Below are 15,722 nucleotides of genomic sequence, written 5' to 3' on the forward strand. Positions count from 1 at the left end.
TCTGTAGGGAATAAAATTTCCACCTGCCTCACTGCATGCTCTCTTCACAGACAAACTCAACCAAATGATGTCATGCTTGCTATAATAACCACACAGTTATATTTGGCCTGTGGCTCCACCCATCAGGTTGAGCTATGAGAAAGCTACTTCACTTCGCCTGGTCAGAACCTCGACTTGCTGCTACAAGAGAGTTCTGCGCAGTAGAAAACAGGCAAACACGTATGGAGTAAAAACCAGCATACTTGGTAAAATATGTATACTTTTTCAAGAGTTAGTGAAGTGTCACTTCACCTACTACCTCAGAATAGCCGCTCTTGCCATGGTGAAGCTTCGATAAGAGAGACATTCTTCGATGCTCGATGCACTGAAGAAGACCTCTCTTGATCCATCGTGGATACGAGACAGCGTCCCGACAAATGCAGGGTGCAACAAAAATGTATGGCTGAAATTGCAGGACGCATTCCTCACATGTAGACGAAGAAATTATATGTACATGGATGTGGAATGGCTTTGTTTGCATGTTACAACTCATTTACTTCAACTCATCATGCCAAACGCACAGGAAAAGAACGCACCAGTATACCCCACGCAACTTTTTCTCACAGTAGATGTTCAATATACTCTCCGTGAGAGTTGATACGTGCATCAAACCACCGTCGTAGTGAATGTCGGATGCGCTGATGTATCCATGGAGTACTGCATGTGGTTCTGCAGCCTTCCATAATTCTGGCATGAAGACTGAACGTCTTGTACTGGGGTTCCGTACACAAGAGCTTTTAAATGCCCCCACAAATAATGGTCCATTGGGTGTAGGTCCGGAGAGCGTGGAGACTAGCCTTTTGGTTGATCTCTACCTACCCATCCGTCACTGAATAAGTTATATAGAATCCGACGAACGTTAATATTAAAATGAGGTGGTGCTCCATCGTGCATGAGATACATGTTTCGTCACACAGCTAAAGTCACATTTGCTACCAGATTAGGTAGAACATGCTCTACAATATTATGGTAACTTCGTCCGTTGAGTCTGGTTGAAAATGAGGCCCTACCAAAAGGTCACCAACAATGCTGGACCAAACACTGACAGACTGTCTTTGTTAATGACTTTTCGACAGTTGTGTGGGGACTGACATCTGCCCATATATGCCGAGTGTGAAAATTTACAATCTGATCACGGTGAAACGTCACCTCACCTGTAAACAGCACCGTTGTACTAAAATTTGAGTTGACACTTTGTTGAATAAACCTTTCGCAGAAGAGTACTCGTGCAGGAAAATCAGCTGCTGATATTGCCTGCACACACTGTAACACTCGCCAGACAGCCATGTGGTCAACATTCAATGTTGCAGCTGCATGTTTTGGACTGACATGAAGAATTGTCGCCTCGCATTGCAGTGTCCTCGTCCTTCTAGGCTTTTCCCGGTCGCAAGTATCAGGCTTAAATGCCCCATGTTCCCTAAGACGACGATCAGTCGTTTCAAACTGTAAGTAGGCTGTTTATGTTTTCTTATTGGCAACGTTACGTAGCGCTCTGTACGAAAATCACTGGCTGTGTTGTTTAAAATACGTTTGAGGTAGATGACACTACTGAAATGAGCAGAGAATATTTTTTTAGGTTCTGAAATTATTGGAGGAAGCTACGACGATTTTGAGAGTTGACTGAGGTGTTATGATGTTATTATTACGATGATGATGTGTATTATGCTGTAGCGGTATGTTTATGATTAATAAGCTGATGCTATATGAGTTATTTGAGTATGCTACGTATTTCTTATGATGAAATATTGAAGAAGTGTCGACGAATATGTATATGTGTAATAAGGTAAGGAATAATGAGTAGTGGTTAGGGACTCTGACTTGTGAAAAAGGATGTTGGAAACCAAGAATCGTACTTTAAGAGTTATGAAATGTGTGTAAATGCGTGAATGTATCACAATGCCCGCGAAAATTTTTTGGCCACTGTTATATTTACAGGATTTTGTTTCTACATTTGTAACGCAAATTCTCGACCTATGAAATTTTTATATGAGACTGTCACTGTAGCGGAAACTGCTGTTGTAAATATTTCGTTAAGAAAGGTAAGTGACCTTGACATAATGCGTTTTTGGCGCCCAGCTGAGAGGTAGTCGTCTGACAAAAGAAAGCCATTAAGTGGAGAAAAAAAGAGGCCATTATCCTCGCCATTGACATTCCTTTAGAGAAAGCATCGCAAAAACGACACACTCATTACTTGGAAAGATACATCTGCACACCTGATTATGACAAGCGTCTTTCTAAGAGAGTTGAGAGAATTTCTACTAACTTATGAAATGTCACATGACTATTGAATGATATTTTTATGCTTTGCTTTTCATAGTTGCTTATTTCATTTGATATCTAGTTTCCAGCTGTGTTGCAGCATTGGTTTTATAAAAAAAATGCATTTGCTAATGTGAACACTTTCTGTCAACAGATCTATTAAATAATAATTTTGTAATCCACATTCTTAAAAAAAAGGAGCACTTGGAAAGGAAAGAACAATAAGAAGGGACTAGTAACAGTAACTGCACACATAATTTTCTTTTCAAGTACATGGTAATATTTTTTTACAATAAGTTGTTGTGGTGCACCACTTTAATTACTTAGACATTAAGATGTGATTATACATTTCCCTTATCTGCATTGTTATCTTTTCTGCTTGAGCTATGTCATGTTTAGATATATGTTTTTTTTATTTGCTGCTGCTGTTTGCCATGCATAGTGCTACTAAATTTCACTTTGTATTACTCTGTTAAGCTAGTTTTACTACTGATTTATTTTTCTTGTTTGCTGCACAGTGCCTTATATTAGTTGTAATATTGCAATTGCTTTGCCTATTTAAATTTTTTGTCATTGATGTTTGTGTTAACTGTTTTGTGCTGCTGCATTGCCTCGTCCCTTAGTTTAGCATCTGAGCTCAGTAGATTTAAGTTAGCTTAAGAGGGGTAGACTATATAAGAAACTGACTATGGAGAATAGGTGAAGAATGCATTGCGAAGTTATATGAAAAAAGATTTGGCCCAAAATGAGTATTGTACAATCAGAAATAATTATTTTGAAAGAAATATGAATAGAATACAGGAAGGAGGTATAGATAAGACTTTTTGGGAATAATGATGAACCAAGGGAGATCTCCGAGAAGTAAAGAAAGTTTTGTTTGCAAAATACTGCAGTAAAACAAACCCTGTCCTTTTGTGTTATCCCCCTATGTGTTTGTGTACCCTTGTGTATTTGTTTTCTTCCTGTCTCTGTGTACTGTTTCATAGAATTTTTTTCTCTTCTAATACTAAGCTACATTCACTATGATGAGGAATACTGTTATCCTCAAATACAATTGGCATTAATAATATGTTATTTACTTTGTAAATATGCTTAGACATTATTTATTCTGTTCTGTTTTAATGCACATGTGTGAAGTTGATGTTTCAAAAGTTATTCTGATCTTTATGTATGTACTTATGTCATAATTCTTGTAACACTGATATGCATGTCTATTTCTATTCTTTTGTGAAGCCTGTACTACAAATGTTATCTGTATTGTTATGTTTTTAATGATATATTTTGTACCTTTGTTATTGTGTTCTTATGTTATAAAATTGTACTTGACACCAATTCATCAAATTAAGTAACTTGTAAGTTCCATTTCACTGCACACATTTCTGTTGGTCATAGTATATGGGCAATATGTGAGAAGTAGGGACTGTTAGTGTTTGCACGTGTGTTAATAATTCAGCAAGGGACTGGATAACAGCATTGCTGGTTCTAAAGACAATTCCAAAAGCTTTGTGAGTGCACAAGTGGTGGTTATGGACTTGCTATATTATCCGCAAGACTCTTCGATGGTGATTGTGCACCTGCACAGTCGCAACAGATCGCAACAGATGGCTGCTGGCCATCTCTACAAGGACTACAGTGGGTCTGCATCTTTGATGACCCACCAATACCTTTATCTCTACAAGGACTACAGTGGGTCTGCATCTTTGATGACCCACCAATACCATTATTTCTACAAGGACTGCAGTGGGTCTGCACCTCTGGTGGCCCACCAATACCAATATTTCTACAAGGACTACAGTGAGTCTGCATCTTTGATGGCCCACAAATACCATTATTTCTACAAGGACTGCAGTGGGTCTGCACCTCTGGTGACCCACCAATACCATACTCTCTACCAGGACTACAGTGGGCCTACTCTGTGATGACCTACCTACCAATATTCTTCAAAACATCAAATGACTCTGCTGTGGGTTTGCTCTGTTGTGGCCCATTACTTGTCTGCATGTCAAGAGTCAGCACTGTCTTTCCGTTGGAAGGACAACACTACTTCTTCAAGACTGCATGGAAATCCACTACTTCCATGTGCATTGTCTTTTACTGCTCAGACTTTGAGAAAAGAAACGGCAGTTTTACTGTGATGAATGATCAGGACTGTCTTCATGGACTGTGAGAAAATTTTAGCTTTTGACCAACATTGTATCAAGAAGTGTGTGCATTTGATATCTTTCTACTGTAATTATGAAAAATTTTTCAATTCTGTATTGGCCAGTGCCCAAAACAATTTGTAAAATTTTTTGTGGGGAGCATAGGGGCTATGTAAGTAGGCTGTTTATGTTTTCTTATTGGCAACGTTACGTGGCGCTCTGTACGAAAATCACTGGCTGTGCTGTGTGCAGTCTGTGGCTAGTTTGCATTGTTGTCTGCCATTGCAGTGTTGGGCAGCGGCAGCTGGATGTTAACAGCGCGTAGCGTTGCGCAGTTGGAGGTGAGCCGCCAGCAGTGGTGGATGTGGGGAGAGAGATGGCGGAGTTTTGTAATTTGTCATGAACTGCTATATATATTATGACTATTAAGGTAAATACATTGTTTGTTCTCTATTAATATCTTTCATTTGCTAACTATCCCTATCAGTAGTTAGTGCCTTCCGTAGTTTGAATCTTTTATTTAGCTGGCAGTAGTGGCGCTCGCTGTATTGCAGTAGTTCGAGTAATGAAGATTTTTGTGAGGTAAGTGATTTGTGAAAGGTATAGTTTAATGTTACTCAGGGCCATTTTTTTGCAGGGATCTTTGATAGTCAGATTGCGTTGCGCTAAAAATATTGTGTGTCAGTTTAAGGACAGTCGTGTATAAATGATCAAAGGGGACGTTTCAAAACATTCTCCTGTCGGAGCACCGTCGTCTTGCGAATCTCTCCCTGAACAAACGTTGAGCGCCAGCGCCATTGCCATCAGGTAATCCATACATCAGATAGGTATCTGCCATTTCTGCAATTGTGTACACTGCCATTGCATGAACCAAGTCTGTGATTAGCTCTATGCTGCCGGTGTGCTAGAACAATTGATGTTACCTGTAAATAAACAATGACGTACGTTGCATGGCAACAGGGACGTGTAAAACAAAACACTGGCGTTGCACGTCATCAGACTTCACCAAGAGTACATGTTCCACATGATTCTAGCCTTCCGTTTTTGTGTGTTTCATAGGATTAATGAGTTGGAGAAAATGATGATACAAGTATAGCTATCACACCCAATACACAAGAAACAACTGGTGAAATTGGAAACGATGTTTTTCGGAAAATCATTAAGCGGTTCTCTGCAAATGGGCTCTCATTAAACTTTGACAAAACACAGTACATACAGTTCCACACAGTAAATGGAATGATGCCATTAATAAATATAGACTCCCATTAGAAATCGGTAGCTAAGGTAGAATATTCAAAATTTCTAGGTGTATGCATTGATGAGGGTTTTCAACTGGAAAAAAACACACTGAAGATCTGCTGAAACGTTTGAGTTCAGCTACTTATGCTATTAGGGTCATTGCAAATTTTGGCGATATACATCTCAGTAAATTTGCTTACCACGCCTATTTTCATTCTCTGCTTTCGTATTGCATCATATTCTGGGGTAACTCATCATTGAGTAAAAGAGTGTTAATTGCACAAAAGCCTGTAATCAGAATAATTGCTGGAGCTCATCCAAGATCATCCTGCAGACATTTATTTAAAGAGCTAGAGATCTTCACTGTAGCCTCACAATATATATATTCACTTATGAAATTTGTTATTAACAATCCGAATAAATTGAAAAGTAATAGCAGTGTACATGGCTACAACACAAGGAGAAAGGATGATCTTCACTACTCAAGGTTAAATCTAACTTTGGCTCAGAAGGTAAATTATGCTGCCACAAAAGTCTTTGGTCACTTACCTAATAGCGTCAAAAGTCTGACAGATAACCATATAGCATTTAAAAGGAAATTAAAAGAATTTCTGAATGTCAACTCCTTCTACTCATTAGATGGATTTTTGGATATACTAAGTGGGTAATTTCCCCAACCCCCACAAAAAATTAAGTGTCGTAATATTTTGTGTAATGTAGTATCTTGTATAGACACCTTTTATTAACCTGACACGTTCCACATCATTATGAAGTGTCGTATTCATGATCTATGAAAAAAGTACTAATCTAATTAATCTAATCTAATGAGCTATAACATGGAAACAAAGTGTTCCACACCCATGTCCATTTAACATAATTTCCTCATCTACATGTGAGGAATGTTCCTGCAATTTGTTCCATACATTTTTGTTACACCCTGTATTTGCCACAGAAAAACTGCAAAACAGCTGCATGTTTTCAGCAGTTATTTAATTAGACGACCAGTTTCTGTATCTCATTAATGCCATCTTCAGGCCCCTATGCACTCCCTGTACAGACAAACAGATATATTGATACATGCGTAACTGGAGCTGTGGATTTGTTTTAGCAGTGTTTACTTCGAAGACCTGACAACAACTGAACAAGGTTGCTACATAGAAGGTTGGGCCAATGTGTTCGGCAGCGATCGGGCGCTTCCGTGTGACGTCACTGTCGAGAAGCGTCAGCAGCGCGAGACGTTCGCATACTGCACTATTGCGCTTAAACTAGCATTAATTTACGAAAAGTGGAGGGCAATATAATGAATTATGGATTCGATCGAAGCTTACCAATACAGGGACTGAATGTTAATACCTGCTACGACTGTGAAACTCTTATATTGTCTCTCTGGTAATGACAAAAGTAAAACTACAGATTTGTGGCTCCCCCTCAATTTATATTCTATTACTCAATATTTTTTGTTAGATAACAACAATCTGGTATGCTTCAGTCCCTTTTTATATATTTTACAATTTTTAATAGTACTGGAAACGCAACAATTACAAGAGCTTTCAGTTTACTAAACACATTATGAGCATCACAGTCGGCAATAGTGTGTACCATCTTTTTCATGCAGGTTTTAAGCAGCAACCGTACGTCTAGTTAGTTAAGACATTACTACACATAATGATACAGAAGCCCCGTTTAATGAACTCACATTCAAAAATTTTAAGAAGAATTTAAATACCTTAATCAGATCTGGAGGGGACTCCAGAAGCTCTCCACCTGTGTGCTGCTTTCTGCTGCTGTTGTTTGGCCCTCTGTGCCTTTGCAGATGTGTTGAAGTGCCTTATCCGGATGAAGGTTCTGGTTTTAGCGTACACTTTGATGACCTCTTGACGAATAGTTGGAAAATTCCCAATTAAAAGTCTCGTCAGGTTTCTGATCACATTGCCGTTTTTACACAGACTGCTGCAATAAAAATTAAAAAAAAATCTCTAACTGCTTAACAACATCAAACCACTCATCTGATGGGATGATTAAGCCACCACGAGACAGTTTCTCAATCCACCCAGAACTTGCATGGTCTTTCGACACTTCGAGTGTCTTACCACTAGGATGACCAAGTGATTTGTCAATGGAGACGCACCTGGGGGCAACATATCCAGCGATGTAGCAGATGCCTTCTAGAGAACACTCTTAATCTTCTATCAAAGGTGGGACAATTAAGTCATGTAGTGTAATGTCCCTCATTTGTTGATCACCTTCTATCATTGACAACGCTTCCTCAATGCCCGGCACAAGTCCAGCAAACAGGTTGGAAGTCAAATAATTTGTATCAGCTTCCGCTGAGACTGGACAAGAACTGCGTAACTGAATGTCAGCAATACTTTTGTTCATAACTAAAATACTCAAACGGCTTTGAAATTCCACTGGTAAGGGATGATCATAGGATCTGCCGATTGCTCTTATCTGGGAAAATAAGTTTTCAAGGCAGTCTTGGTTGAACCTTGAGGTCAATACATACTTCAAACCGTAGCCATGTTTTAAATCCGAAAAACAAACCAGCAGTGACCGAATCGAGGTGAGTAATCCCTTTTGGAAAGGAAGTAAAGTTTTATGATTTCCCACTCTCATTTTTTCACAGACGGAGTAGAATCTGCGAAGAACTTCCTCCTGCGTCTCCTTACACAATCCAAAAGCACTTGAAATTGGTAGTTTGCCGACAGGTACCCTCGAATTCATAACATCAAAAGTGTCGTTCACCAATTTGAAGAATTCTGCCACGTCTTTTTCTTCAGGCATTATAAAAGAAATTGCTTCTGATACAGTGTTGGAAAAGAGTTGGCAAGCAAGATGAACGCGCTGTCGATCTCTTCCACAAACTGTCAGATGATGAGCAGTAAGCTTAGGGCACAGTTTCAGTTCTCCATTATCTTTCGACAAAAGCTGCTCGATTACGCTATTTGTTATCGTTCTTCCGTCACTTAATGGGAAACCATCATCTAAAAGGTGGTTTCTGAGAAGTTTCACCATATGTGGTTTATTATTCTGGATTTACAATGTGAGTACATTTTTCCAGCACCTATTCTAGATTACAGTAAGTCACTAATTATTGTTCTCCACTCTTCTCTATTTGTCCATAAATCTTCAGGAATGTTGTTCTTCCTCATTGCTGACTGAACTCCCTGTATCCATGTATCAGGTGGTCGTCCCCTTTTTCTTCTTCCAATTGGTACCCAGTCGATTATGCATTTTGGTAGCCTTTCCTGTTCCATTCGTCTGATGTGTCCATACCATTTAAGTTGTTTGTGCTCGATGAAATCAATAATTGAATTTTTACATTTCATCTTGTCTCTGATTACTTCATTTCTTATTCTTTCTCGTCTTGATATTCTTGCTGAACGTCTCCAGAAATCCATTTCTGTGGCTAATAATTTTGATTTCAGTTGCCATTTTGCTGTCCACACTTCTGAACCATATGTAATAATGCTCCTAACTATTGTTTTAAAAATCCTTATTTTGTTATCAGTTGTTATGTGTTTGTCCCAGAGAATTCCATTCAATAAAGAGATTGTCATCTTTCCAGAATTTATTCTTGATCTAATTTCTTTGTCCTGTTTCCCATCATTTGTAATTTTCACACCTAAATATTTATATTCCTCCGTAGCTGTTATTGTTCCCATCCCTTCTTCTAATATTAAGTCTCCATTCACTCCACCAATTACCATGTACTTTGTTTTATTCATGTTTACATTTAGACCTGATTTTTTATATTCTTGAATCAATTTTCTGGTCATATACTCTATGTCCTCATAGTCTTGGGCTATAATCAGTTGGTCATCTGCAAATTGTAACGAGTATATTGTTCTATCATTTATTGGTATTCCCATAGCGTGACATTTTTTCTTCCAATTCTGTAAAGTTACTTCTACATCTACATCTACATCTATACTCCGCGAGCCACCTTACGGTGTGTGGCGGAGGGTACTTATTGTACCACTATCTGATCCCCCCTTCCCTGTTCCATTCACGAATTGTGCGTGGGAGGAACGACTGCTTGTAAGTCTCCGTATTTGCTCTAATTTCTCGGATCTTTTCGTTGTGATCATTACGCGAGATATATGTGGGCGGTAGTAATATGTTGCCCATCTCTTCCCGGAATGTGCTCTCTCGTAATTTCGATAATAAACCTCTCCGTATTGCGTAACGCCTTTCTTGAAGTGTCTGCCACTGGAGCTTGTTCAGCATCTCCGTAACGCTCTCGCGCTGACTAAATGTCCCCATGACGAATCGCGCTGCTTTTCGCTGGATCATGTCTATCTCTTCTATTAATCCAACCTGGTAAGGGTCCCATACTGATGAGCAATACTCAAGAATCGGACGAACAAGCGTTTTGTAAGCTACTTCTTTCGTCGATGAGTCACATTTTCTTAGAATTCTTCCTATGAATCTCAACCTGGCGCCTGCTTTTCCCACTATTTGTTTTATGTGATCATTCCACTTCAGATCGCTCCGGATAGTAACTCCTAAGTATTTTACGGTCGTTACCGCTTCCAATGATTTACCACCTATGGCATAATCGTACTGGAATGGATTTCTGCCCCTATGTATGCGCATTATATTACATTTATCTACATTTAGGGAAAGCTGCCAGCTGTCGCACCATTCATTAATCCTCTGCAGGTCTTCCTGGAGTACGTACGAGTCTTCTGATGTTGCTACTTTCTTGTAGACAACCGTGTCATCTGCAAATAGCCTCACGGAGCTACCGATGTTGTCAACTAAGTCATTTATGTATATTGTAAACAATAAAGGTCCTATCACGCTTCCTTGCGGTACTCCCGAAATTACCTCTACATCTGCAGATTTTGAACCGTTAAGAATGACATGTTGTGTTCTTTCTTCTAGGAAATCCTGAATCCAATCACAAACCTGGTCCGATATTCCGTAAGCACGTATTTTTTTCACTAAACGTAAGTGCGGAACCGTATCAAATGCCTTCCTGAAGTCCAGGAATACGGCATCAATCTGCTCGCCAGTGTCTACGGCACTGTGAATTTCTTGGGCAAATAGGGCGAGCTGGGTTTCACATGATCTCTGTTTGCGGAATCCATGTTGGTTATGATGAAGGAGATTTGTATTATCTAAGAACGTCATAATACGAGAACACAAAACATGTTCCATTATTCTACAACAGATTGACGTAAGTGAAATAGGCCTATAATTATTCGCATCTGATTTATGACCCTTCTTGAAAATGGGAACGACCTGTGCTTTCTTCCAGTCGCTAGGTACTTTACGTTCTTCCAGAGATCTACGATAAATTGCTGATAGAAAGGGGGCAAGTTCTTTAGCATAATCACTGTAGAATCTTAAGGGTATCTCGTCTGGTCCGGATGCTTTTCCGCTACTAAGTGATAGCAGTTGTTTTTCAATTCCGATATCGTTTATTTCAATATTTTCCATTTTGGCGTCCGTGCGACGGCTGAAGTCAGGGACCGTGTTACGATTTTCCGCAGTGAAACAGTTTCGGAACACTGAATTCAGTATTTCTGCCTTTCTTCGGTCGTCCTCTGTTTCGGTGCCATCGTGGTCAACGAGTGACTGAATAGGGGATTTAGATCCGCTTACCGATTTTACATATGACCAAAACTTTTTAGGGTTATTGTTTAGATTGTTTGCCAATGTTTTATGTTCGAATTCGTTGAATGCTTCTCTCATTGCTCTCTTTACGCTCTTTTTCGCTTCGTTCAGCTTTTCCTTATCAGCTATGATTCGACTACTCTTAAACCTATGGTGAAGCTTTCTTTGTTTCCGTAGTACCTTTCGTACATGATTGTTATACCACGGTGGATCTTTCCCCTCGCTTTGGACCTTAGTCGGTACGAACTTATCTAAGGCGTACTGGACGATGTTTCTGAATTTTTTCCATTTTTGTTCCACATCCTCTTCCTCAGAAATGAACGTTTGATGGTGGTCACTCAGATATTCTGCGATTTGTGCCCTATCACTCTTGTTAAGCAAATAGATTTTCCTTCCTTTCTTGGCATTTCTTATTACACTTGTAGTCATTGATGCAACCACTGACTTATGATCACTGATACCCTCTTCTACATTCACGGAGTCGAAAAGTTCCGGTCTATTTGTTGCTATGAGGTCTAAAACGTTAGCTTCACGAGTTGGTTCTCTAACTATCTGCTCGAAGTAATTCTCGGACAAGGCAGTCAGGATAATGTCACAAGAGTCTCTGTCCCTGGCTCCAGTTCTGATTGTGTGACTATCCCATTCTATACCTGGTAGATTGAAGTCTCCCCCTATTACAATAGTATGATCACGAAACTTCTTCACGACGTTCTGCAGGTTCTCTCTGAGGCGCTCAACTACTACGGTTGCTGATGCAGGTGGCCTATAGAAGCATCTGTATATATTTTATACAATGTAGGTGAGATGCTACATCCTTGACGTAATCCTTTTGTGACTTGGAATCCATGTGTTAGATATTTACCAATTTTTATTTTTGAAATAGAATTTTTATATAAATTTTGAATTGCTTTAATTATTCTTGGATTTATTCCTATTGATATTAAAGCTTTCCATAAACTGGATAAAGGCACACTATCATAGGCTTTTTCTATATCTATGAATACTAAATGTATAGGTTGTGCCCGAACCATTTTTTTTTTTCAATAATTTGTTGTAGGCAAAAGATATGATCAATTGTTGATCTTCCAGCTCTAAAACCTGCTTGTTCTTCAGCCTCCTTTTCTTTCTATTCTTGTTCTAACAAATATTTAATAATTCTTCCATATAATCTACTGAAGGTATTGGTCACTGTTATTCCCCTATAATTTTTACACTCATCTTTCGCTCCTTTTTTATGTATCACTGAAATATATCCTACTTTCAAATCATTTGGGACATCTTCCCCATTTAAACATCTTTCGAAAAGGTTTCTTAACAATTCCATTAATTTCTTTGTTCCTAATTTTAATAATTCTGCAGGAATACCTCCAATGCCTGTAGCCCTTCCATTCTTTAAAGATTTTATTGCAGTTTTTACTGTCTGTTTCCAAACAGATGTAATTCTCTGCTTGTAGATCTATCATTTCATTATATTCAGGGTTTCCCAAGTATTCTTCCCTGTTTTCTGTTAATAAACTTTTAAAATATTTTTCCCAAGAGTCATGAGTAATATATTTAATATGTGTTGTTTCTTTGGAATTCCTTCTTAAATTTTTTATAGTTTTCCATGCTTCTGTGTTTCTTTTACCACCAATATAGGATTCAATTTTTTGACATGACTGTTCCCAAACTATGTTTTTTGCTTCTGCAACCTTTTTCCGGATTTTCGCTTGTTGTGCATTAAGCTCTATTTTATCTTGAAGATTTCTGGTATTTAACCATTTTAAATATTTTTCTTTCTTTAATTTCACTTCCTTTTTAATTTCTTCATTCCAGTAGTATAATGGATGGTTTGTACGTGTTTCTTCTGTTTCTCCTAAAGCTTCCTTGGCGGCTTCATGTAGTTTATTTACAATATAATGATATTGATCTTCTGTATTATCAAACTCTGTTTCTACCAGTTTTTCATCTAATCTCTTTTGATATAAAAATATTGTGCTTTCATTCTCAAAACTATTCAAATTATATTTAGGAATTTTGATTTCTGTTTGTATATTTTCTATAGGACAATTTCGATTTTCTTTAGTGCTTTTTCCTCTGAAGGGGAATAAAAATTTGGAATTTACCAAATAATGATCGCTAAAAGTTACCCCTCTATATACTCTTATGTCATGACATGACACCATATGTGGTACATCAGCAAATACCCAAACACGTTTCGTTTCATCATCTGGGTTGGTGAAGCACGTGTTTGTGTAGTCGATATGGAATTCCTTCCACACTTTCCCATTTTTACCCCCCCACCCCAAATCAGACAGTATACCAACTACGACAAACCCCACTTTCTGCGTCTCTCTGACGATACTGATCAGTGAATCCTGATTCATCGTAGTATCAAAGTTATAATATACGGGCTGCTTCCAGGTTCCACACAAACCACGTGCCATAACAACCTGTACCTGGCTATGTGGTCCGTATATGGTGTCAGTTTCTTGGTCGTAGCATATGCGATTGTCCACATTCATTTCGTCGAAGCTTAACACACACAGCTTCTCTACCTGACTTAAGTTTGTTGCTTGCTTATTCATTAAATACAATACATCAGTCAAAATTCCAGGAACACAACGAAAAGAACTGGATATCCATCGTTTTAACGTAGAAAATCCAGGTAATTGTATTCCCATTATATTTCCTAAATAAATATAAGTTTTTCTGGACAGAGAGCGCAGAAGCAAGGCTTTGCTTATATCTTCCTGGGTCCAATGGGTGCTCTTCTTTGATTTCAGAAGACATTCAATTTGTGCGTTCGTAAATACTTTTTTTTAAAACTTGGTGTACTTTAGTTGTCACTTTAGTACTTCGTTGGCATAGCTTTCTCTGTCTGCTTAATGCATGAGCCAGTAATTTGTTTCTCGTTCTCGGCGTGTTGTTTTCAGCTATCAAACGCTTATTTTTTGTCTGTAGCGATAATTCCTTATGAAGCTTCTTCATTTCATCCTCGATGCGGCCTTTTTCGGTTTCTGTGCTTTGATCCACTTTTTTTTCTTCGGTGACAGTGAAGCTAGTCTGTTAAGTGCACGTTTACGTGTTTCACGATCTTTCCTTTTGTCATTTCTTTCTTGGACAGAAGACGAAGCAGCAGCAGCAGCTGCAGATGTGGCTTTAATGAGGTGCAATGAAGGAAGTTTCATTAATTCATCTTGGAGATCCCATAAATAGTCGTCTTCTTTAAAATGCACGCTACAGATAGTAGCATTTTTAATGTTAATACTATCACTTCTTCTGCAGAGCTGAACCCACCGAGCACATGTTTCAGGATCTCTTGGATACTTATGATAGGAAATACTACTCCCTTTAGTCTTCTGATTATAGTTTTCACGCACAGCCACGGCACAATTCGGCATTGTTAAAGTGTCGCAGAAACAATAAACTCGATTCAACACGATAACAAACAGCAACAACACAAAACTTACTTGCTTCAACACATAAGAAAGCGCGCGCGAACTGAGCGGAGTTTCTCGACGCTGACGTCATGCGCAGTACGGCGAAAAATCTCTGTTCTGCGCACGCATTATGGGCCCCCCCTGACAACTGAACACACCTGAAGTCTGAGGAAGTGGTCAAAGATGGTAACTTCTGAAAACATACCCCTGTTTCGCGATTTTTCTGTGGTGAAGAAGATTATAAGATACAGGTATCGCCTGTTACGCAAAACACTGTTTTTACTTGTTTCCCAAGCATGTTTCAGACCTCTGTGCCATCATCAGTGAGTTTTGTTTACTGGACAACTGTAAAAGTGAACATATTTTAGATTGTAACTGAGCTAAGAAAATGAAGTACAAAGACAGTTTTTGTTCGTTTTTGTTCTTACCTTGATTTTATATTATGTGCTTTGGCAGGACCATCTACATGGCGTCCTGCACTGATAGCTTGTCATTTGCAAACCAAACGATGTAAATGTGAATTTCATAACCGAGTTAACCTATTCCTTGATTTTTTAAAAACTTAATTTTGGTATGGCTACACGTTTTGTGTACATGTTTGTTATTACTCACCTTTTGTTGCAACTGATGCTTCTTCTTTCTCGTTCCGAGGACACTGCACACACATATGATATGTACTTTGCTTATTTTCGGTTTTGCAATCGTCTTTTCACTTCGCAAAACGGGATCTTGCTTTTCATGACCCCGTCGGCATTCATCTGTTTCCAAGTCAGTTTGGCGCGGAGTTTGAACCTTGTTTATTTATATCTCTCTTTTTCTGTCTGTGTGACTCTGTATGTGTGAGAGTGTGTGTTGATAACAGCGTCTTTGTCAGCTCAGAGGCATTCTCGCCTAACATCAGCTCACCATGTCCAGGCTCAACGGTAACTAACGCTCATGACAGTGTGTTTAAAGAAAAACCTGATTTACAGCCTCATAGTGGCGCTGGGGTGCAATT

This window comes from Schistocerca nitens, chromosome 12, assembly GCF_023898315.1.
Source record: "Schistocerca nitens isolate TAMUIC-IGC-003100 chromosome 12, iqSchNite1.1, whole genome shotgun sequence".
NCBI lineage: Eukaryota > Metazoa > Arthropoda > Insecta > Orthoptera > Acrididae > Schistocerca > Schistocerca nitens.